The sequence below is a fragment of the Trachypithecus francoisi genome, unplaced genomic scaffold (genome assembly GCF_009764315.1).
Source record: "Trachypithecus francoisi isolate TF-2019V2 unplaced genomic scaffold, Tfra_2.0 Lachesis_group10, whole genome shotgun sequence".
In the NCBI taxonomy this organism is placed as follows: domain Eukaryota; kingdom Metazoa; phylum Chordata; class Mammalia; order Primates; family Cercopithecidae; genus Trachypithecus; species Trachypithecus francoisi.
In genome coordinates, this window is record NW_022681455.1 from 53,826,862 (window position 1) to 53,849,923 (window position 23,062).

General features: G+C 37.8%; 1 protein-coding gene across 2 annotated transcripts in view; it reads left to right on the forward strand.

Annotated features, from left to right (window-relative positions):
* Nucleotides 1–23,062, forward strand: part of LRRC1 (leucine rich repeat containing 1) — a 130,438-nt gene that overhangs the window by 23,155 nt on the left and 84,221 nt on the right. The gene's annotated exons all lie outside the window — the stretch shown is intronic.

Genomic DNA, 23,062 nt, shown 5'->3' on the forward strand with positions numbered 1-23,062 from the left:
TTAAAATGTACAGTACTCAGTTATTAGCTCTATTCGTCATGCTGTGCAACTGACCTAAATAAATCAAACTTATTTCTCCTAACTTAAACTTTGTACCCTTAAGAATGAGTGGGGATTATCTTTGTACCCGCTTAAGAATGGAGATTATCGTTTCCCCATTCTCCTCACCTCCAGCCTCTGGTAACCACTATTTTACCCTCTGCTTCTATGAACTGAATTGTTTTAGGTTCCACATGCTATAGGCATAATGGGTTAAGACATATGGTACTTGTCTTTTTGTGTTTTGTTTATTTTACTTAGCATACATAGTGTTCTCCTTGCTGCAGATTGCCTCAGTTTTTGTATCCCTAGAATCTAGGGTAATGTAGGTACTAAAAAAATGATTAAGCTACATCCTATGCATTTTAAGTTCTTATCATTTAATTGCATAAGGCCAATGCCATGTGTGCTGTATGATCAACACTTTTTTTGAAATGTCTACAAATATTTTAAAGAGCATTTTATATTTTGCATGTGTAATGTGTAGTATATGGACATGGTAAGACATGAATATAGCACAAAAGATGCACATACAATGAAAAGTGGGTTTTCTTTACATCCCTTTCCCAAGTCTGTGCTTCCTTTCTAAGAAGAAGGCCACTCTTTTATTACCTTTGCATCTTTCCAGAGATAATCTATATTAATGCTTATATACACACAGGCTGTCTTCTAAAAAAATCTGCCTTTGGGATGTAGGGCAATGGTAGACACGTGAATGATATGGCTGTTTTGGAAGTCATTCTGGCCTTATCTATTAAAATTAAAAATCTAGCCTAATAAGTCCAGTTCTGGCATTCTGTTTTATAAATAGAAATACCAGTGTATCAAGACAGAAATGGAAGGATTTTTGTATCAATAGTGCATTTTTTTTTTTGTGGTGGCAAAAAAGAAAGGAAAAAGAAAAAGGAAATACAGTGAATGCCTGTCAATGAAATTGTTGAATAAATTGTGGTACACACATACTATGGCTATGGTGCAGTCCTTACAGAATTAAATAAAGCTTTATTATTTGTCACAGAGGAACTTTCCTGGTACATTTTTATATAAGAAAAGAAGGCAGGTAAGATTCTTTGGGATTCTGTTTTTATAAAACAATGCTAAATTCTGTATGTGACTGAATGTTTATGTATGATGGTATGAGCATGGAGAAAGATAACAGAGGAAAGGAGTTAAGTAAAAAATGCATTCTAAATTAAAATTCTAAAAAATGTGCCCTTGAATCTTTTCCAGAATAGGCATCAAAGTAATTGAAGTGATTTGCCAAATCTACTTCCTTTTACTTCTAGGAAATGGTGGTGGATACTTAACCTCTTTTAATTTCATTTCATAAATGCTTTTATCTTTTGGGGTGTGAATTACTCAAGGCAGAGCATAGGAACTCATGTAGAGCAGCTAAATGCTTTGATACAATGAATGCACCTTGGGTTTCAAGTTGTCAGGGAGGCACTGACCCTCGTAAGAGTACAGGACTGTGGGGGTCACAGCACAGTTAACTGCAGTGCAGGCTGAGAGACTGGAGAGGCGGTAGCACTGACCCATGTGGGGGTGATCAGAGCCTAAGTTAAAGCTCTATAGGATCGGAAACTATAAATGCCAAGAGCTGTGGAAGAGAGAGAGGCAATTAAGGGTCACATGATAACTTGAGCGTCTTGCCAGAAAGGTGAATTAAGTGGCAGAATGATGCAATGATGAAGGTTAACAATAGGCATTTTGGAGAAAGGAAGTTCGGATATCTTTTCCGGGTTTACATCCTAACACAGCCCTTTGTTGCCCATCACATTTATCTTACGATCCTTATGATGTATGCTTCTGGCAGGTAGAATAGGGAGGAGGAGAAAGTAAATGTTGTTTAAGGGGCTTGAAAAGCAGTTGAATAAGACATTATGTTCCTACCCTCTTTTCACAGAAGTGCCTAAATACTTACTAAGTGAATACATAGTAAGCCCGCGGGAAACACCTAAATTTCTGTTAGCAGAAACTTAAATTATTTAGTCTTGGATTGAGGAGGTACTTTGTCTGCTTGGAAATCTGTAAAGGAGGAGAAAATCTCTACTTTGTGGACCACAGGATTGTAAAGTCAATTGGAAAGGAAAAGAGCACACTGGAGACTGTATATGTATTTGAAGGATGTATGCCGCCATCCTGTCCACCCATAAACTCACCCTTCCCTATTCTATATAAACTTATCTTCAGTTAAAGACTTTTTCTAGTTCATTTATTTTGTCTGATTATGCTACTACAGAGATACCACGTTTCACCAAAGTCCTTAAAATGTGCTACCCCAAATGAGATTTATTAGCAAGGGCAGAGAACTGTCACTCCCCTCATCCTGGGCTTAATATTTCTATGAATGCAGTTCTAGAGCATGTGAATATGTATGTGTAACTATTGGATTCATATTGAGTTTCTAGTTCAGTTAGTATGTGTAACTCTTGGATTCACTTTGAGTTTCTAGTTAAATCCATCCCAGCATGTTCATGCATGCTGCCTTTGGGCCAGGTCTCCATGATTCTATACAGAACGTTAGGTTTTTTGGATTTAAATGCAAGATTTCACATTTCTCAGGTCTAAATTTAATTTCATTAGATTGGCACATTAGCTTCATTGCAACTGCCTTTCAAGAGATCTTTTTCCACTTGATTTTCATACAACTTACTAGCTAGTTTCAGGAACCCTGAAAATGAAATAAACATGTCATCCAATGGAAAGAAATAAGAGCTGGAGACTGAATTCAGGCTTCTGCCATTTGCTGGCTGTGTACTCTTCAGCAAGTTAACTTCTTTGAGCTTCCATCCCCATATGCTTTCCTAGCTATGAAGTGGAAAAAAAATCCCTATTTCACAGGCTTGTTAAAAGGGTAAGGTAAGTCAGTGTGTGTACAGCATCTAGTATGGAGGTTTGCACATGGTAGGCACAGTGCTGGTCAATATCAGTAACTCAAATTCACAAGTTAAACTATGGAACAATGTGAAGCCCTGCACCATACTCTCCAAGAAGCAGATCATCAGGTCATGAGCCCACTAATCAGCATTCTGTGAATCGACTTTGATTGTTCAACAAGTTTTGAACCTCTCCGCCCCCATTTTATCCTTCAGCCCATGTTTCTCCATTGTGTTCAGGATACTGTAAGAGGGTTATCAGGTTATCACCTACCTTAGTGAATTCCAGATGTTCTGTTTAAGGACATAGGAAATTATCTGTGATGTAATATATGTAATAAGATATTGAAGTCTGTTAGAAAAATGGCAACATTTTTCTTTCTTTAGTTTACTGGTATTTGAAGTGTACATGTAGTAAAATTAAAACTTGGTAAATATTTTTAAAAAGTGAAGCAGATATGGCTAGGGGAAAAAAGAACAGGGCCACACACTAGAATGTCAACACTTACTATGGGGACAATGTGGGCTACTACTGTAGTACTCCACAGTGCCAGCCACATAGGAGGATCTCAAGAACCTGTTGACTTATTTCTTCTCTATTCAGGTACCACAGCTTGTTCTCTCTTTATTATTCCAGAGAGCACTTATGAATATGTCACTTACACCATGCTTTCTTTGAAAAAATTGAAAGCAAAAAATTATTTTTTTCCTTTCCTTTATGCCTATTGTAATATGCAGGGTTCATTGTTCAGCTCTCACTGCAGAAAAGCATTTGCGCTAATGCTGTACATCATTTGAATGCTTTGTGGGTTCTCATGTGTCCACCTTGATCTTGAGCAACTTGCCTTGCTAGTATCTGCTTTCTCTCTAAGGACAGAGCTGTGTATGACTTTTCTGGGCCCTAGCATAGGCACTTTGCCTTTATGGTCTCCTTTCTCCATTAAAAAAATTTATAGGTTATATTTTATTACTGCACTAGTCAAATATTCTTTTTACATATTATTATATTTATTTTTCTTTTGATTTCAAAAGAAATGAAAACATTTTTTGAAGACCCTGTAAAGTATCATGGGCCCTCAGCATTGTGCCTTCTCTGCCTAATGGCTAAGTCACCTGGCTCAGGGACTCAGGAGTGCCTGTCACGGAGGGCCTCCTCTGCACACTGAGGCGTGCATGATTTATGATGGCAGTGCTTCTCTGTTTTTATCCTCATTTGCTCTTAGAATATTGGATGATCATGATTATTATCTGAGAAGTAATCACTTGCGTTTCTCCTCTTAATACATTTTCTCTTGTCCCCTTCCCAGATTATTGTTCTCTGGTAGCCTTCCTCAGATTCTTAGAACTTCTGCACTATGAGAGATGGCTTTAATGGAATTTTTTTTCAGCAACTGCTTTGTACCATTTACAGATGCAACATTGTGAGACTGACTTTGGAAAGGACCTGAAGGTTAATGCTTTGCCTTCTAATGCTAGTAATGCTAGGTTTTTTTTTTTTCCTTTTCTTTTTGTTTGTTTCTCTTTTTTTTTTTAGTGTGGTGAGGTGTTATGTTCTTTTGATTTTTGAATGGGATCAGTCAAAAGCATTTAGGCATTGTGGTGATTTTGAAATAAAACTTGTTAAAGAAAATATAATTACTGTACTTGTCACGTGCTGAGAGACAGGTTCTCTTTGTGTTACCCTAGCTGTGTATTTCTAGGTCCTGTAAGAATAGCTTCTCCAGTGTTAAAGTGTCTGGTGGCTAGAAGGGAGTACAGATCCTTGACAAGAAGAACATAGCAATCGAGGGAGGAAAATTGCAGAGGAGTTGGGGAGGATACAGCAATAGCGAAAGCTCAGATGCCAGAGAGAGACCAAGGAACATGGTTTATACTTGCTTCTTTAGTGTTTAAACAGATGGGCAACTCTGAAATAAAGGTCCACATGAAGCCAGAAAAAGTAAATTTTAATGAAGTACACCCTTGGAAGGGAGAAGGTCAGGGAGAAGTAATGCAAGGTTTATTCCATCAACATTGCTATAGCCTAACCCAGGAGGATAGCTTTAGCATTTTGAGAGCCAGGAAAGTTGTTGCATTTCCATTGTCTTCATAAGTTGTTGGCATTTCCATTGTCTTCATAAATAAGTGACTTGAAGCAGTGAAAGCATGTCTTACTAAAGGTTGTTGGGGAGGGTCAATTTTCCAGTGCTCATATAGTTGCTGGGCTTTAGGCCAGGCCCTGATAAATGTGTGGACAGTGAAGTGGTTGGTTCACGTTTTGACTGTGGTTAGTGCAGGATTACCAGACAAATGGCCACCTCATCTGTCACTGGCAAAAAATTGAAATCTCATTGACTGTAACTAAATTCTCTCTCACTCAATTGTTTCCTGCTCTTGGTCCTGTTGGAATATGCTCCTTCATAATGTGGGGGAAGAACGGCTACATAAATAATTCGTTCTCTGTGACTGTTTACAGACATTTAACCCCGATGTATATTCTTGGGAGATGTAGGAATATTCCCATGAGTGAGGAAGGCTGAGTCCAGTTAAGGTGCAAGCCCTCCCGTGTCCTGGAAAGTGTCGTCAGAGCAAATGCTGTCATATGATACCATCCTTGTGGCTCTTCCAGCTGAGCCATCACAAATATGCAAAAATAGTTTAGATGCTTGGACACATCTCCCAACTTTAAGCTATTAGGGTTTTCAAAATTCTCCAGGTCCCTTGATCCTCACTGTGACTCTGGAGTGTAAGTTTTGGGTAGGCTGCTATTGGTCTGAGCCTTTCACTCAGACATGTCATTACCAGTCACATTGCTATTCTTGTCTGTGAGACTTGTTTTTTAAATTTAAAAAGAAAATAAGCTCCTATTAGTGTGGACTATATTGATAGGAATCAAAATTTCATATTTAAAAGTTCTTTGTAACTCATGAGGGGAGTACGTGAACTCCCTTATTAAAGAACTTTTCTCCATTCTGTAGGTTGTCTGTTTACTGTGTTAATAGTTTCTTTTGCTGTGCAGAAGCTGTTTAGTTTAATGAGATCCCATTTGTCAATTTTTGCTTTTGTCACAATTACTTTTGGTGTCTTGGTCATGAAATCTTTGCCTGTTCCTATGTCCAGAATGCTATTGCTGAGGTTGTCTTCCAGTTAACTTGAATTTTGGATGCTGTTTTATGACCCCAGAAAACCTGAAGTTTGCTTTTCTGCTTCATGCAGATGCTGTACTTGGTACTAATTATAGGCCAAAATGCATATCAGGTGCTGTTATCTAGGAACTTTGGTAAATTTTGAGTAGGAAGAGGGGAATGTGCATGGGAACTGAACTTGCAGAATCCTAGGGTCAAGAAGGTAGTTTGTAGATCAAGCATCCAGTTTTTCAGTTCCTTTGATAAAACCATACTAAGGGGTCACCTGGCCCGTACTTGAGTGGGGAATTCACTGTATCCCCAGAGGACCCTGACACATTTTAGCTCACTGTGTAGGAGAACATTTTTCTTTCTTTAGTTTTCTGGTATTTGGCCATGGCAAGCAAGTCTAATTCTTTCACCATGTGACAGACTTTACATATTCAAAGGACATTTGATGTTTCCTGCAAATCTTCTCTTCCAAATCTCATCATAGCCTTGCTGTCCAGGTGTGTTCCAGTGTGTGTTTCAGTGTCCTCTGCACTACTTAGTGTTGCCGGTAAACCATGCATGGGGAGAGAGAATTGAATTTTTCTTTGAAATTTTGTTCATGTGAGTTTTAGGTATACTTCATAATGGCAGTAGGTTCCAGGTATTGACTATGTAATGATGGAGGTATGCACTTTGGATGTTCTTGTAGGTCTATATGCAGAGGAATAAATCTTTGAAAAGTTACCAAGTTATCAAATTTGCCTGTCTTACCTTAAAGATGTAATTGTGTAAGAGCCTGCTAATGTGGGCAGTGGTCAGTCCTGCTAGACCAAGGAGCCTGGGTGCCATGTCAGCCCCTCCCTCTCATGTTCTACTGCCACTGTTTTGAAAGTTAACACTGGGAATTGGCAGAGAAGTCATTGGTATGGGAAATAAGGGATTTTATAAACATTATAAGTGTGCTTTGGGTTCCTGGAGTTGTAGAATCAGGGAAAGGGGCCATCTCCAAAGTTGGTAGTGCCTCCCAGACTTGGCTGCTCATGAGAATCACTGGAGAACTTTGTAAACTGCAATGCATTGCCTCACTGCAGACCTACTGAGTAAACTCTGAGGGTGAGGCCCAGGAGTCTGATGATAACGCAGCAGACTAAGAACTGGTTTGCAGGTGTTAAGTGGGGAACAGGTGATGGTCCAGCTTTTAGAGCTACAGACTAGATAATCTTTAAGCTACTCTCTGGTTCTGAAATTACAATTTTTATATCCTTTTGATGTTTATGCTGTCTTTTTATGGTGTGTGCTTTTTTATTGCCTTCTTTTTCTGTTGCTGTGTTCTTTCACTTTCCTTCTCTGGTTATTGTTGGCTTGTTTTACCCATTTGAGTCACTTACTGGCTTAGTGTCCTCAAAGATTTTTCAAGCAGAGGAATGGCATGATCACAGTTTTCATTCTTGTCCTTACTGGTCTGTGATGACCATTTTTTTTCCATCTTTCTAGTGTGTCTAGAAAGAACACACTAGATCAGAGCATCCTTTTGCTAGGGCTTCCACCTACTCTAGCACTCTGCCTACACATGGGCTTGCTGAGGCATGATCTTTATGTCTCCTCCACTATCTTTTTTTTTTTTTTTGGACTCCTGATTACAGCTGTCCGGGCATTGCTTTTGAAATGGATCTGAATTTTTAATTTTAATCCTAAAGAGGCCATGCCTTCTTACAACCCAGAGCCTAAGTTTGGTTTATGTTAATAGAGGAACCTCCCCAGTCTTTCCAAGCCAGCTTGAAATAATAAAGGATGTCCCACTGCACCCTCCAAGAGAGATCACAAAAGGAGAACAAAGAGCCCCTATTACTCTCCATTGATAACATATTAAAAGCTTGTATTTGATAAGGTGCCCTGTTCTGAAGGTGCCCATGTACAGTCAGGCTCCAGCATTCATGTCCATGTCATCTTTGAACTGTTTCTCAGTTAGCAAATCTTTACTCAACTCAGAGCAACTGTAGAACAAGTATTTGGGATAAGGGGGATATCTTCTTTTATGCAAATGTCAAGAGTGATTGACTTTTTTCATCATCTTAACCCAGAGTTCCTCAACCTTATTTTCATTAGATCCCCCTCCGTGCCTCTTTAGACATACATTTTGTAATCTCCCCTTCGATTATGAAATCTTAACACCACTGATAAACTATATATCTGCATATATATTGTGGCCCTTTGAACAAACACAAACCGTTGTAATAGCTGAGACTTTTTTTTTTTTAACACTCTTCCTCCTCCCATTAGTTTCCCTTTCCTGGGTGACTATAGATGCCTCTATTGTAAATGCATGTTTTAACCCACCTGCCCAACCCTGGCCCAACTTGCATAAGATATATTTAAGCCAAATGATTCTAATGTGCATCCAGGCTTAGGACCCAGTGATCTTACCTACTGTTTCTAAAACCTGGCTTGATCATAAAAACTAACTGGGAACATTTGTTAAACAATCATATTCCCAAACCCTTGTTCCTGGAGATTATGCACTAAGAATTCATATGCTTAACAATTGCCTCAGTAATTCTTAAAATGTGGCAGATTTGGTTCTTTCTGTTCTGACCCAAAAGCTGCTCTCTCTGCCCATTTTCCAGCCTAGAGATTGTGAGGGTGGGGAATGAAGTTGCTTACAAAGCATATATATATTCTAAATAACCTGAGTTGGAGCTTAAAATGAAACCGAATAAACACTTTCACACACACAAAAAACCAAAAACCAAACAACAACAACAAAAAAAAAACCCATTGAAATAGTGTCATGTTACTTCACTGGACAACTGGCCTTGAATATCTATTGAGTAGAACTGTAGCAGGTATTCTGAGGGATGCCTTAGTGTGTATAATATGGTTTATTACTACAGGGGGCTCATTAATCTCTTGAAGGAGCAGAGACAAAATGCGTTGGAGAATCACCTTAGTTTTGCCCGGGTAATTGGGTAAAGGCCTCAGAGAGGTCATGGCATTTGAGAATGAGTAAAATGCTGCTAGCTGGGGAAAGGTTGTTAGGAACAGGAAAGGCATAATGAATAGTGAATGATTCACTGGTGCCAGAACATGGAGTGCATGGGCCTATGGGTGTGGGAAGTGAAGTCAGAAAGGTCACGGATATTTGTGGGACAGAAGTTAGAAAGGACACGAGACTTGAAGCCAGAGAGGTTTGTTGAAGGTGTGGCTCTGATACCTTCCATGCCTTGTCTTTCAAAGTTCAATTTGTGATAATTATTGCTCACTGGGCAGTTGTGTTGGTAGTGTAAGATATGAGCAAGCATTTTATAAGCTCTCAAAACCTACAGAAATATTGATGGTGTTATTTATGTACAGGTCATGAGGGCCCTGAATATGGAGCTGAGGAGCTTGTGCTTTGTTCTATAACTAGTGGATAGCCATTGGAAAGCTTTGAGAAGACCTGTTTATGCTGCATTAGGAACTGAGCAGACGTTTACAGGCTTACTTAAAGACTTAATCACAATCTGTAATGGTCTCATGCATGCGGAAGTGCATTCTGAGCTTCTAGCTCTGACCTACAAATGGATGTTTGGAATAGAACCCATTGGAGAGTTGGAGGCCCTTAGTTCAAAGGCCAAAAAAAAAGAAAAAGAAAAGGGTAATTTGTCTTACCTGCTTTCCTTTCTTTTCATAATTAGAGAATAGAGAATCACAGGCTGTTGATGCTGGAAAAGAGCACAGAGGTCTAGTTGAGTTCATTTACCATCTTGGGTGCTCAAAGCTTTCCTGTTAGTTATTCACAGGGCTAGGACCTGGGAGCCCTGTCACAGGGCAGCACCCATCTAGTTCTGAGCCAGGCAGGCTAATTCTGGAGGGGCTGGGCTAGCCAGGCTTGTCTCCATTTTCCAATGTGTACAACTGTTTCTTCTGGGCAGGATCTAGGCCTCCTCTCTCACCCTGTGTTCCTTTTATGCATAGTTTAGGTCTATCCTTCGTTCAGTGTTGACTGACTTTGCACTAAGTTGCTGAGCCTCCCTGAACTCCTTCCATTCCTTTCATGTATGTTTTAGCTCACTTGTTGCTTTTGTTTGATGATTAGTATGAAAAACATTTTTAAAAATTTACATGCCATGTTTGGATAGTAGCTTGAATACTTGGTAGACTGGGTTGCTGGACTTTTTAATTAGTCCTGAGACCCCTTTAAACATTTGGTCCCTGCGGTCTGTCGATTTCTGCGTACAATATCTTTTTGTTTGTGGTCCTTCTCTGTTTTTGAAAATGAAAGAAGTCTTAAAATGTGTTGGCATGATTCTTGTTTAGCACTTAGCCTCATCCTACCAGTATACTCCAAGGGCAACAAGGTGTTATCATTAGATCTAATATTTTTGCTCTTGAAAAGTTTTGGTTGCTTGGATATATAGGAAGATGTGGTATGTGGTGGGTTTAATAGTAATAATTGAGGCTAACATATATTAAGCATTTCTCATACGCCACATACCCTTCTGAAAACCTGTATTCACTGTATTAAGTAACTTGTATGAGGTCACACAAACAGCCAGTAAATTGTTGGGGAGCTGGGATTATAGAGTTTGGGCTCCACAGTGCGCCTTCTTTGCCTTGGTCTTCATAGTAGAGATGCTGGGACTTTGAACATGAGTCTGAATGCTGGCGCAGACACATCGATGTAATCTGGACCCAGGCATGTAATCTCTCTGTGCTTCAGTTGGATCATTTGTGCAGTCAGAGTAACTGCCTGGCTCAGGGTTGTTTTTAGGGTTCAATGAGATTATGTATGTGGAGCCCCTGGCCTAATGTCTGGCACTCGAGAGGCATTTCTCATTATTTTGGAGATGTTCTTGTAAAAAGTAATGTTGTAAACTTTTTGAAATTGGACTTTCAAAATCTGTCTAGTAATAAATCATTTTAATGTTAAATTGCTGTCACTCACGCATATGAGATGTTCTTCATTAAAAGAAATCTTTGATGAATCGTGGGCCTGGAATACCAGGCTGTGGAAAGTGCTTTCCAGAGAGAAAAGGGGCCCATGGTACCAGGACACGGTATCTCCCTCGTTGGTGCTAATGATATGATATAGTGAGTCGTGACATGGGTGATGGTGTTTCCTTTTATTATGCAAATCTGGGTAAAAAGTTGGACTCTCAGCTAGGAGTAGGAACCTGGGGAAGAGGTGGCAAAGAAGCTGTTGGGACACTGAGCTACCTCAGAAAATTGTCCTGGTAGCTTACCGAGAACAGATTGTGCCCTTTGGTCTGAACACCTGGGAGATGTTGCTTGCTTCCTGGTGAAGGAATGCTGTTGCTCTTACACTTTACTTTGGGATTATGATTGGGAGTTTCCTACAGAATTCCTGCATTCCTCTTTTCTTGAATATTCTTTGTGATTGCATGTCACAAAGAGAGGTTTCTGACTGAGAGAACCCTTGAGGTGATGTGCTGAACAAGGTACTCACTAGATAGTGTTTCTGCAGAGGAACCAGCTGGTCAGCAAATATAAGCACACCGCCAGAGTGTATTTTAAGAGCTGAGTTGCAATGAAAGAACTGTGTCCTTAGATGCTGTGGTAGTGAGATGGCTCATTGGGTGGCCTGCGGGTCACTACCCAACATTTCTGCACATTCTTACATTAGACAAAGGCCAGGAGTGTTAGTTCCATGTCTTACCTAGGTTGTTGGTAAACAGTAGAAATAAAATGTAAAGACTGTCTGTCAAAAGGAGCAGTTTTTGAAGTGGCTCTGAAGGAGCTTTGCCTTTTCTTGTCACAAAGAAAGCAGACTTGTTAGACGTTAACATCTCATCGGATGTAACTTCAGGACATGGGAGCTGAGTAGAATTCGTTGGATATTAATGGTCTGTCTTGTTCTTTAAACAGTAGGGGAATTCAAAAACTTTGCAATTAGGCCTTGTCTCTGTGGTTCTTCATCTGGATTAATATTAGAATTTAATATTTAAATTCAGTTTGTGGAGCCAAAATGTGGTGATCAGCATGAGATCTGTTTTGTGTTTGCATAACTGTTTGTGAGTTGCTAGGGAATATACTCTCAGTTTTTTCCATCTTGCCTTTTTACTTAACTATTTTGGTAAACCAGTAGAAAACTGTGTGAATTTAGTGTGTGTGAGAAGTTTAAATGTAAGAGAAGATTTATTTTCAAGGTACAAGACTGCCTCTTACAGGAGCTGTAAACACTTCGGGTTTTGCCATTATCTCCAATGGCATTATTCCATAATGCCATTATTGCAATTAAAATTGTGTGATTTTATTATGTTGGTGCAAAAGTAATTACGGTTTTTGCCGTTATCTTCAATGGCATTATGGAATAATTATTGAATAATGCCATTGAAGATAATGGCAAAAACAGTAATTACTTTTGCACCAACATAATAAAATCACACAATTTTAATCTTAAATTTTGATTATGGAAATACCACAGTATATATTGTAGCTTATGTATATTTAGAATATGTTAGAAGATGTTTGGAGGCAAGTTAAGCCCTTCTCCACTATTAAATTCTACAGTGGTTATAATTAGATCATTATGTTTCTAAATACCTGAAATCTGGTTAGGGCCTAACAACCTGAACAAATGGCATTAAACAGTCAATCCGGTTCACATGACTTCTTTGTAAACGCAAAAAGCCAAGTTGCATATTTAAATTGTTTGGAATCCTGTGGGATTTCAGTATGTACGCATCTGATGCTTGGGTTATTTGTTCTCCTAGTGTTTGCTGTATTCTATTGCTTGACCATACCCTCCCGTCCCTTTTGGGAAAGTGCTTTGGCATTCCTTGAAACAAAATGTCCAGAATAAATATAGCGATATCATGGTTACCATTGCTGGGCTTAATCCATCTTGCAGTTTGTTAAGAGATGAATTCTTGGCTGCATTAAGTTGTATTAACTGGTTAGTTAGGTCCCTCCCTGACCCTTCAAGATCTCCTGATAATGGTTTAAAACAGTTAGGTCATCTTCAGCATTACTCAGAGTAAGAGATAAAGTCCTTTTCTTTCCTCCATTACTTACAATTTGTATGCACTCAAAGTGCCATTAAATGTTGTCTTAGAAAGTTATGGGCCATTCTTGAGTGATTGTAATCCGTCAACTCAGATTAAATGCCTGAGTCTTCCATTTCTTGCTTGCTGTCCAGAAACATCAAACTTTGGCTAGGGGTGGTATCAACGTATTGCTTAAGGAGATTAAAAACATTAAGGTATTCTGTCATGGATAATAGGTAATCCTAAAGTATTCTGTCATCCATGATCAGGACTTATTAGTGTTGCCTATGTGAGTTTTTTTTTTGCTTGGCCTGTCACTTCAGAAGGTACTCAGAGTGCTGATTTTAATGTCGGTGTATTTGCTGAGAAAATTCAGAAAGAATCTTCCTAACGCAGTTCCTCTCAACAATCCATTCTTATTTGATGCCTCATAGGAATCTTTGATCCTATTGGTATGATGTGACTGACCACAAAATAGCCTAATTGGGTTTTGTTTTTTTCTCGGAAGAAGCATAACAGATACAGTTTATGATGACAAGAGCCATTTGTTATCCATTTATGGCAGTTTGTGCCTCATTATGATTTTCATTTTCCACCTTGTATTTTAATTATTGATCCACCTGTCCTGTGTCATTTCCTGGATGTCCTTTAGGAATAAGGACTACTTCTTATTTGAAATCTCTTTCATTTTCAAACTTTGCATATAGTAGACATAGTATGTATGTAGTGCTTGTTGTTACTATTAGCTTGGATAAATTATATTGAATCCATGGCACAATGCCCACTAAACAAAATTTTATTCCATTTGAGTCATGTAATGCTTTCCTGAGTACAATGTGTGAAAAATGCAACCTTATCGAGAATCCCACGTCAAAATATAAAGAACACTTTAATAAACTTTATTGGATATCTGTTTGACTGCTTGTTGAAAGAACCTTTTTCTTTTCTGTATATAAACAGATTATATCCCCCTCTTTTCAAGTTTTACTTGATGATACATTTGGTTAAAATGTGCAGGAAAAACAACTCTTTCTAGATGAGTAGAGTCTTTGATTTTCTGTAATACAAAACATCAGTCCCAAGAAGTTGAATGATCCTCTGTCATCTGTCCTAAGTTCTTTTTTTCTCAGCAGATTTACCTTTTTAAAACAATTTTTCCCCCTAAAATTTCTATTACATTTTTAAATAAAATAGGACTTATACTGTACATATATACAATTTTACGTATCTTTTTTCATTTAACCCTTAAACACAGTGTTTATTATATTATTAAATGTTCTCCAGAAACATGATTTTTAATGGCCATATAATAGTTCATTGTATGCATTTGCCATCCTGTGTTTAATCATTCCCCTATTGTTAGTTTCAGTTCGATATCTTTTTTCTCTCATCATAGTTGATCTTTCCCTCTGCAGTACCAACCCTGCTTGGTCCAGCTCTCATCAGTTCTCCATCTGCGCCATCAGTCTGGTCCTCCCATGTCAACAGCTCATCCCTTCAGTCAAGTTACCAGTAAAGTAATGCTGCCCTGATCCATTTTGCTTTTAGTAAAAGCTTCTTTTCTCCAAGTGATTGCAGTTGCCACTACTAGTCTGATCCACCCTTCTGATCATAGCGCAATACAGAAAACGTGCCTGGTTTCTTGGTTTTCAAAGTGATTCACTTTTGAGCTGTTTTAATTATGGGGGTCACCCTTGGGGCATTTATATCTTTGTTTAGGATCATTAATGGTGACAGCTTAATAATGCATGAAAACACCTTGGAAACATTAAAATATACCATCAAATGAGGGGATAAATTTATTAGGGGAGGCCAGAAAAATTAGATAAATATTTTGAATAAATACTTTGAGCAAAATAAATGTAAGCATCTTTATTATACATGCTCAAGCACACACATGCTAACACTCAGTGGAAACTAATTTGCTTCTCTGAAATTTGGTCATGCAAGGAAAGGAGTCAGCACACTTTTCTTTGTTGCATAAAGAAAAGGGTACTTGTGCCTCTGAAACATGAACCTATTAAAAATTTTATTTTAGAGCAGGAGAGGCTTTTTTTCCCCCTGTGATCTATTTCATATATTTGTCTTCTGGGCAAATAGATGGGCAGGCAAAAATATCTCTTCAGATTATGGAAGAAATGATTAGTTTTATTTAGAGATTAAACCCTTTATCTTATTTCATATTTATTGTCTATCACTTGGCCTATTAGTACATGAATATAAACTTTCTATTTTTTGAATCAGTATTTCAAATTCTTTAGTATTTGTGATTCTCTTGAATTCCATTCTGTGTCTGTGAAAATTGTTTAGCATTAATAAAATTCTAATTGCCAGTTGAACAGTGTCATCTTTTTGAGTTTCTCCAGGACTGTCCTGCTGCTCTGTGATACCTCCCCCTTTGCCTTCAGAAACTAGACCTAGCTGAGCCTTTTTTCTTCGTATGCCCTTTTGCTGTATCATATTCTAAACTTGTATCAAATTTTGTCTTCTGCTTTCCCTGTTTCTTTCAGCCTTCCCTTGCCCAAGGCTTTATCTGGATGTTTGTTTTGTCTCTGTGCCCCTGATCCTCTAGAAGTTGATTCATTCTTATCTGTCTAGATTTCTTGCATGTCTACTGTCTCCGTCTGGATTGGATTGGCAGCAACCCCACTTACGTGCTCTCACATGTAGGTTTCATTAGCATGCTCTTTTCTTCCGCTCCCAACTTGTCAATCAGGATAGAATCTGACAGCATTGGTAATTTTAGTAGTTATTTCTTTCCTAGCTTACCCTCCCGCCTCCACCTCCAGCATGACTTAGTTTTGGTTAGCTGATTAGAATGTAGTTTCACACCAATGTTTTTTGTTTACCAGGTAGTTATCTAAGGATTTTTACTGTGTGATCCTCCAGCATGGCTCTGTTTGGGAATTTTTCCTAAAGAATATTATTAACTGGTGTGCAGTATCAGGGAAGCCAGTAAAGTTGCTGGACTTCAGTTTCCTTATCTGTTAACTGGAGATAGAAAACAAAACAAAACAAAACTCTACCTCACTTGATTATAGGGATTCAGTTAAATAAATGTATCTGTGCCGGTAATCCCAGCACTTTGGGAGGCCGAGGCAGGCGGATCACAAGGTCAGGAGATTGAGACCATCCCGGCTAACATGGTGAAACCCCATCTCTACTAAAAATACAAAAAATTAGCCGGTCGTGGTGGCTGGCGCCTGTAGTCCCAGCTACTCAGGAGGCTGAGGCAGGAGAATGGCGTGAACCTGGGAGGCGGAGCTTGCAGTGAGTGAACCGAGATCATGCCACTGCACTCCAGCCTGGGCAACATGCCACTGCACTCCAGCCAACAGATGGGCAACTCCATCTCAAAAAATAAAATAAAATAAATAAATAAATAAATAAATAAATAAAAGTATCTGTGTATTCCCAGCCCAGTCTTTTCTTCCTAATAGGAAGTCCTTCTTCTTTCATGTCTACCAATTCTGTTCACTTTTTGACATCTTTATTAAGATATAATTCACATACCATACGATTCACCCCAAGTGTGCAATTCACTGGTTTTTAATAAAGTCATAGTTGTGCAACTGTGTTGTGCAACTATTCTAAATAGTTGTGCAAATATCCTAAAATTACCGCAATCAATTTTAGAATATTTTCATCACCCAAAAGAAACCACATATCCATTAGCAGTCATTTTCCATTTCCTAGGCAACCGCTAATCTACTTTCTGTAATTTTATGCATTTTAACTTCATGCTTAATGTTATATTGTATGCTAACAGGATTTTCATTTTTCTTTTGGCACATGGAAAGTATTTTGAAATGCAGTTCTATAATTTTTAGAGCTACAAAGAGCCCTTTATCATTTAATACTTATTTTTTTCACAAGAAAACAAAAGGATCAGAGAAGTTAAGTGATTCACCCAGGGATATTCCTATTCCACACCTCTGCCAAACACACTGACAAAAAGTGTCTCATTCACGCTTATTTAATACTTATTTATGAGTGTTTGCTAAAATCCTTTCAAACTCAAATTCTGGGTGTGTGATATGATTGTTTGAATTCTCTGCTTTAACCAAAGTACTTATTTCACTATTCTGTGAATCGTTCTTGGCCTTTTCTTTCTATATCCTTTTTATATATAAAGAATCTTAGCCAAAGTTTATTCAGTATATTATTTTCTCTTCCAGTTTGCTTTAGAAAAGTCATTACTCTGTAATCAACCATAGCATTTTGTACATAATCTACCCAGTTTTCATGTGTGTTCTGTGGCATATCTGAGGTTTCTACCTCATTTAATCTACCAATTTTTTCCCATCCTCTCCCTCTTTTTAACGTGATTTTTGCCATTCCTTCCATCTATAAATGAAGATGATTTCTCTGCTCCCTTAAATATGGGCTGACTTTATGACTTGCTTTGACCAATGGAATGTGGCAGAAAGGACAACATCATGCAAATTTCAAGCTTAGGCCCCAAGAGTCCTTGCAGCTTCTGCCATTGCCCTTTTTGAATGCTCTCTGAGAGCTTCATATAAGGAAGCCACTCTAGCTTAAGGGAGGAGGAGGGACAGAGGCCTTGTGGAGCACAGAGGAGCTCTAGCTGACAGCTGGCACTAACTGCTAGACATAGGAGTGAGGCCAGTGTGGATCTTCCAGCCCTTCTGACACTAGCCAAATGTAGATGCGTGAGTCCACATGAGAGCAGCAGCGCAACTGCCTAACCAACTCACAGAAACGTGAGAAATAAAAAAAATCCATGTAGTTTTGAGCCACCAAATTTGGGATGGTTTGTTAGGCAGTAAAAGCTAACTTATATGTGTAGGTGTCAGCATTGTGGCAACCTTGAGATGATTAAAAAGTGTAATCCATGTGAAATGTTTAGCTTACTGCCAAACATAGAGTGTCGCTCAGTAGAGGTTAACTGCTGTATTATTATCATTATCATTGTTGTTTTGGTTATGATGGCCACTTCTCCCTCCTCCTCCTCTAGATCTAATGCCATTGCTCTTTAATATTATTAACTTTGATGAATTAAGTAATTGGGCGTCCTTGGTGCTAATTGGTGTTTTTCTTCCTGATTAGTAAGTAGTCTAAAACTTTAAAAAGTTTTTTTATTGTGAAATAAAACACATTTATAGAAAAGAAAGCATAAATTTATAGCTTATAGCAAATTATAAAGTGAACATCTGTCACTGCCATTCAGGTTAAGAAACTGAACATTACCATGACTCCAAAAACTTGTATCAAATTATGTATTCTGCTTCCATTGCATGCTTTTCCTGATCATAATCCTCCCTCTCATGTCTAGAGGTATCCACTAACCTGATTTTATAAGAATCACTCTTTGCTTATCTTTTTGGGTTTTATTGCCTCTGTATGCATCTGTAAAATTAGTTCAGGTGATTTATTCAGCATATAAATGAAATAATATAATACGCATTCTTGTGTGCCTGGCTTTATTCACTGAACATTATCTCTAAGATTCATCTATATCATGACTAACAGTAAGCTTTCATTTTCATTGCTGTGTAGAATTTCACTGTAATAATGTATAATACCTCTATCAGATCTACTATTTATGGGTGTTTGGGTTTTTACAGTTTTGGGGTATTATAAATAATTATTTCAAGCACATTTTGTATATGTATTCTGGAAAAATATATGTGAGAGTTTTTTAAAAAAGATCTATACCTAGTAGTATAATTTCTGGGTAACAAAGTCACAGTCACTTTTTGCAAGTCTCACAGAAAAAAACAATGTCAGATGACACAAATGATGTATATTGTGCATTTTACCTTGAGATTAGAACCATTGGTTTACAACCACATACAGGTGGTTGCCCAAAAAGGCAGTCTAGGTTGATGGGGACAGGAGTGGGGATGGGATGAGAGTTTTGTAGGATGAAAAGGGGTCAAGATTTATGTGATAGGTTAGAATGTCTCCAGGAAGGAAATCTGTGAGTAAATTTTGTGTCATTATAGTTAGGAGTCCCACAGTTTTTCAGGAATTAATAGCATTCTTTACACTAGTTGTTCTCCATGTGAATCTGTAACAATGGTTTATGTTTTCTCTATATTACAGAGGAGAAGTTTGGGCAACTGGGGGACAATTGACTGATCCTTGGCCAAATGATAATAAAAGGGGACACAGCTCTTCTAGGACTGAGATTTTCATTGTCCCTTTCTAAAAAGCAGAAGGGAGGTACCAACACTCTACCAAAAAAGAAGGAAAAGAATCTTGTCAGAAATGGAGGGAGAACATTTATCCAAATTAAAGGCTGTATCTACTGAAAGCAATGGTGGCTATAAGAGGATGGGTGTAGCATAACAACCTGAGGCAATTTGGGTTCCTTTGCATGTAATTGTACAGAATGTGCTCTAAGTGGGTTAGTGAGCTATAATCAAACATGGTAGAGCTGAAGAACGGTCTCTGTGTGTTTTGTCACATGGTTGCACTGCACTGAGGCGTCCTGCCAAGACAGCTACAGGAATTGTTTTTCATGTGCTCTGGCTGATCTCAAAGGCAAGGCAGAAGGGTTGATAGCTTAGTGAGTTATTTTTCCTGACTCTCTGAGGAAGTTGAATATTTGGGAATTTAATACAGTTTCGCTGGCATTGTGTTGATCTTTGGATACCATATTAAGATCACATCAGGATAATGAGAGAAGGATTAAGGAACTACTGGTTTCATTTGGGATCATGTCAGATAGGGTTGTTTTTACATCTGGCAGGTACTTCCCAAGTTGAATAAAGTAGTGTTTGTGACAGGCTGTAGTGTAGGATGCTGGTAACATGCAGAACCAAACCTTAAATTTGTGTGCTGTTATGACTTCTATTGGATGTGAGGATTTGTAGGTTATCGTTTCTACAGATGTAAAGTGAACTTATTATTCACTGTACATCTAAGTACCTTATTGTCTTGATTTCTTGTCTTATTTCTGAATGGTCCCAGAATGTATGGAAATGGTGATGGGTTTTGTAGTTTTGCTATTATGCCTTTCCTGGAAGACAAAGTGAGCTTTTCATGCTTGAGTAAACACATTGATGTATTATGAAACTGTCAGACTCTGAACAATTGGCATAAGCTCAATTATTCAAATATGTGACTCTATTGAATGGCTTTTGTGCTGGCTGATGCTTTAGTACAGGCAGTATAAAGACGTTTTAATATCTTTCCTTAAGAAATTAAATCTCAACTGCATGAGTAAAGAAATCCAAAGGATTAGTCCTTTAGTTGAGCACTTTCCTCGTTATCTTGTATAGCTAATTGGTAGCATTCATTTGCTGAGATTTATAGTTCATTTTATTTTTTTAAAAAATACGGTTTTTAAATTAAAAAGTCATTCGTGCATTATCCTTGTCACCTAACATAACTGCTTTTTTCTTCTTTGTTCTCTTTCTGTCAGTCCACATGCACACATGCTTTTTAAATGTAGTGTATCTGCAATTTTGTTTTCTTTTTTAGTTATATTTGCATGGTAAATCTTTTTCAAGTTCTGTGATCTTTATATTTATTTTTATTGTTGCATAATATTGAATTATTTAATAATATGCAATCATTTTTCTTCTTTGAAATGTATGTTTTCTAGTTTTTTATTTTTACACATAATAGTGCAAAGATGTATTTGTGCATTATTTTCAGTTATGAGGACAGATGCCCAAAAGTATTTCAGTGGACTTGAAAAGATTTTTTTCCTTTATGTATTGCTCAATTGCTTTCCAAGAGGCAATTGTATGATTATATAAATATGCAATCTTTTTTACCAACCCAAAAAAGAAAGATGAAGACTATTAAATGTTAGCATCCTACAAAATTAACATTTGGAGCATCCTGTAATCTTAGTAGAGACTTCTTCATTTGTAAATTCAATTTCCATTTTTAGCAGAGTAATGTATGCAAATAGTTTAAGAAATCTAATAAGCTGTTTAGTGTGACAGTGAAAAACAGCAGCCTCTTGCCTCCTTCCCCACTCCAGTTTCTGGCTTTCGACTATTTCTGCGAATATTTGCCTCCATATTGCTAAATGACTTATTTTGCGGCTTGATTTTTTTTCTCTTTGAGTTATTTATGGATTTCTTTTTATGGAAGATGAGGCTTTAGTTCTTACAGTTTCTTTCCCATTCTCAGTATTGACATAACATAAATTTTGGTTTTACCAATACAGATATTATAATGTTATGACTGTAAGTATTGTTCATAATCAGATTTTATATTATGATTATATGTTCTTTCACTTTAGATTTTCCCTGGAATTAATAACCCTCTTTCCTTTTGCTTGCTTTGTTCTCTGTATGCCTATTTCTGATTTATCACCAAACATTCTGAAAGAGTTGTAAATCCCCTTTGATGCTTCCAAACATATCAGATAATTCCTCAGGTGTGTTTTTATTAATTTTTTCAAAACTTCCCTCTGGGAGCTGTCGTATTTTGCTCCAGTGTAGATGGTTTGCTCTTGGGGCCTGATGTTCAAGCTACATCTTGGAATTCCCTTCATGATTTTATCCTGGGAATTTCCTTTGCCTGTCTCTGTTTTGTTGATTCTCTGTTTCCTGGATCTCAGGTTGTTTTTCTTTTAAGTTTATTTACATATTTTGATGGAGTCCTGAGAAAGGTACAAGAAAACTAAACTTTTTGATACCATGTGTGACTGAAATGTTTTTATTCTGTAACCATACTTAATTGATAGTTTGGCTGGGTATATAATTTTAGGTTGGGAATAATGATTTTTTAGGAATTTTGAAGGCATTGCTTCATTGCCCACTTACTTTCAAGGTTCCTTTTGCGTCCAGTGCCATTCTGACACCCAATTCTTTGTTATGATCTTTTTCTTTTATTTCCTGTCTCTGGAAGCTTTTAGAATCTAATTTCTGGAGTATTCCTTGGTATATACTTTTTTATTCATTCGTTTTATTGGTTGCATGGTGGGTCCTCTCAAACCAGAAAAAGCATGTCCTGCAGTTCCCTGTATTTCTCTCTTTGAACTATGAATTACTTTGTAGTACCTTGTGAACTGGTCCATTCATTTTCCTCTCTTTTTTTCTTCCGTTTTCCCATCTTTTAATCTTTTTATTCCACCTTCTGAGGACTCTACTCACTTTATTTTTCACATCTTTTGTGGGATTCTTTTATCAATGCTACAATATTTTTCACTTTCTGAAAGCTTGTTTCTCGTTCTTCTAATTATGCTTTTTATGGTGTTGTGTTGCTTCATCTGTGATTTCTCTGAGGATATTAATTATATTTTGGTTGAGGAAGTATTTTTTCTGCTCCCTGCATCATGTTTGTTTCCTCTGAGATGTGTGGGGTGTGTGTGTGTGTGTGTGTGTGTGCGTGTGCACATTCTCTTTCTTGCATGTGGCAGTGGAGATCAGGGAAGGTGGACCTGTTTGGAAGCTCCATGTGTTGGTGAGGGATATAACCTGAAGCTTCTCTGTAGGAAGATTGGTGTCTGCAAGTCTGTGCTTATGCCCAGGAGCCGGGCTGCGGGGAGAAGAGAGGGTGGAATCTTACTGACCAGGCTTTGACTCAGTCCCGTTTTTAGCAGGGTTACGTTACCCCTGCCCTCAGCTGTGCTTAGCTGTGTTTGGACTTACCTCTTCTGGAGAGGAAATTTCCAGGCTCCTGCCTGGCTCTGCAGGGTAGAGAAGAGAATATGGCAGTTTATTTGTTCTTTATATAAATTTTCAATCAGTTCTCCTTTCCTCAGAGGTACATAGACCTAGTTTCTTATTGGCTACTCACCCCACAGGCTTAAATTCCAGCTTTGTTTCGATTTGTTTGTTGGTTACCATTCATCCCTCTCTTTTCTAGCTTAAAGGATTTTGTTGCATATCTAGTTTGCTTTTTGTACTCTTTCATTTTTTGTCTTCATGGGCTTATTTCACATTATTTTTATGTTCATGTGAATTCCTTTAGTGTCATTTTAATACAGTTTTTAAAAAGTGTGGGGAAAGAGCACATACTCAGTCTGCCATGGTTGATGGAAGTATCCAGTGCAGACTTTTTAGATTGGTCAAATATGTATTTTTTGCCTGCACACATTTGTGGGATATTTATTATACTTTCTGATATATAA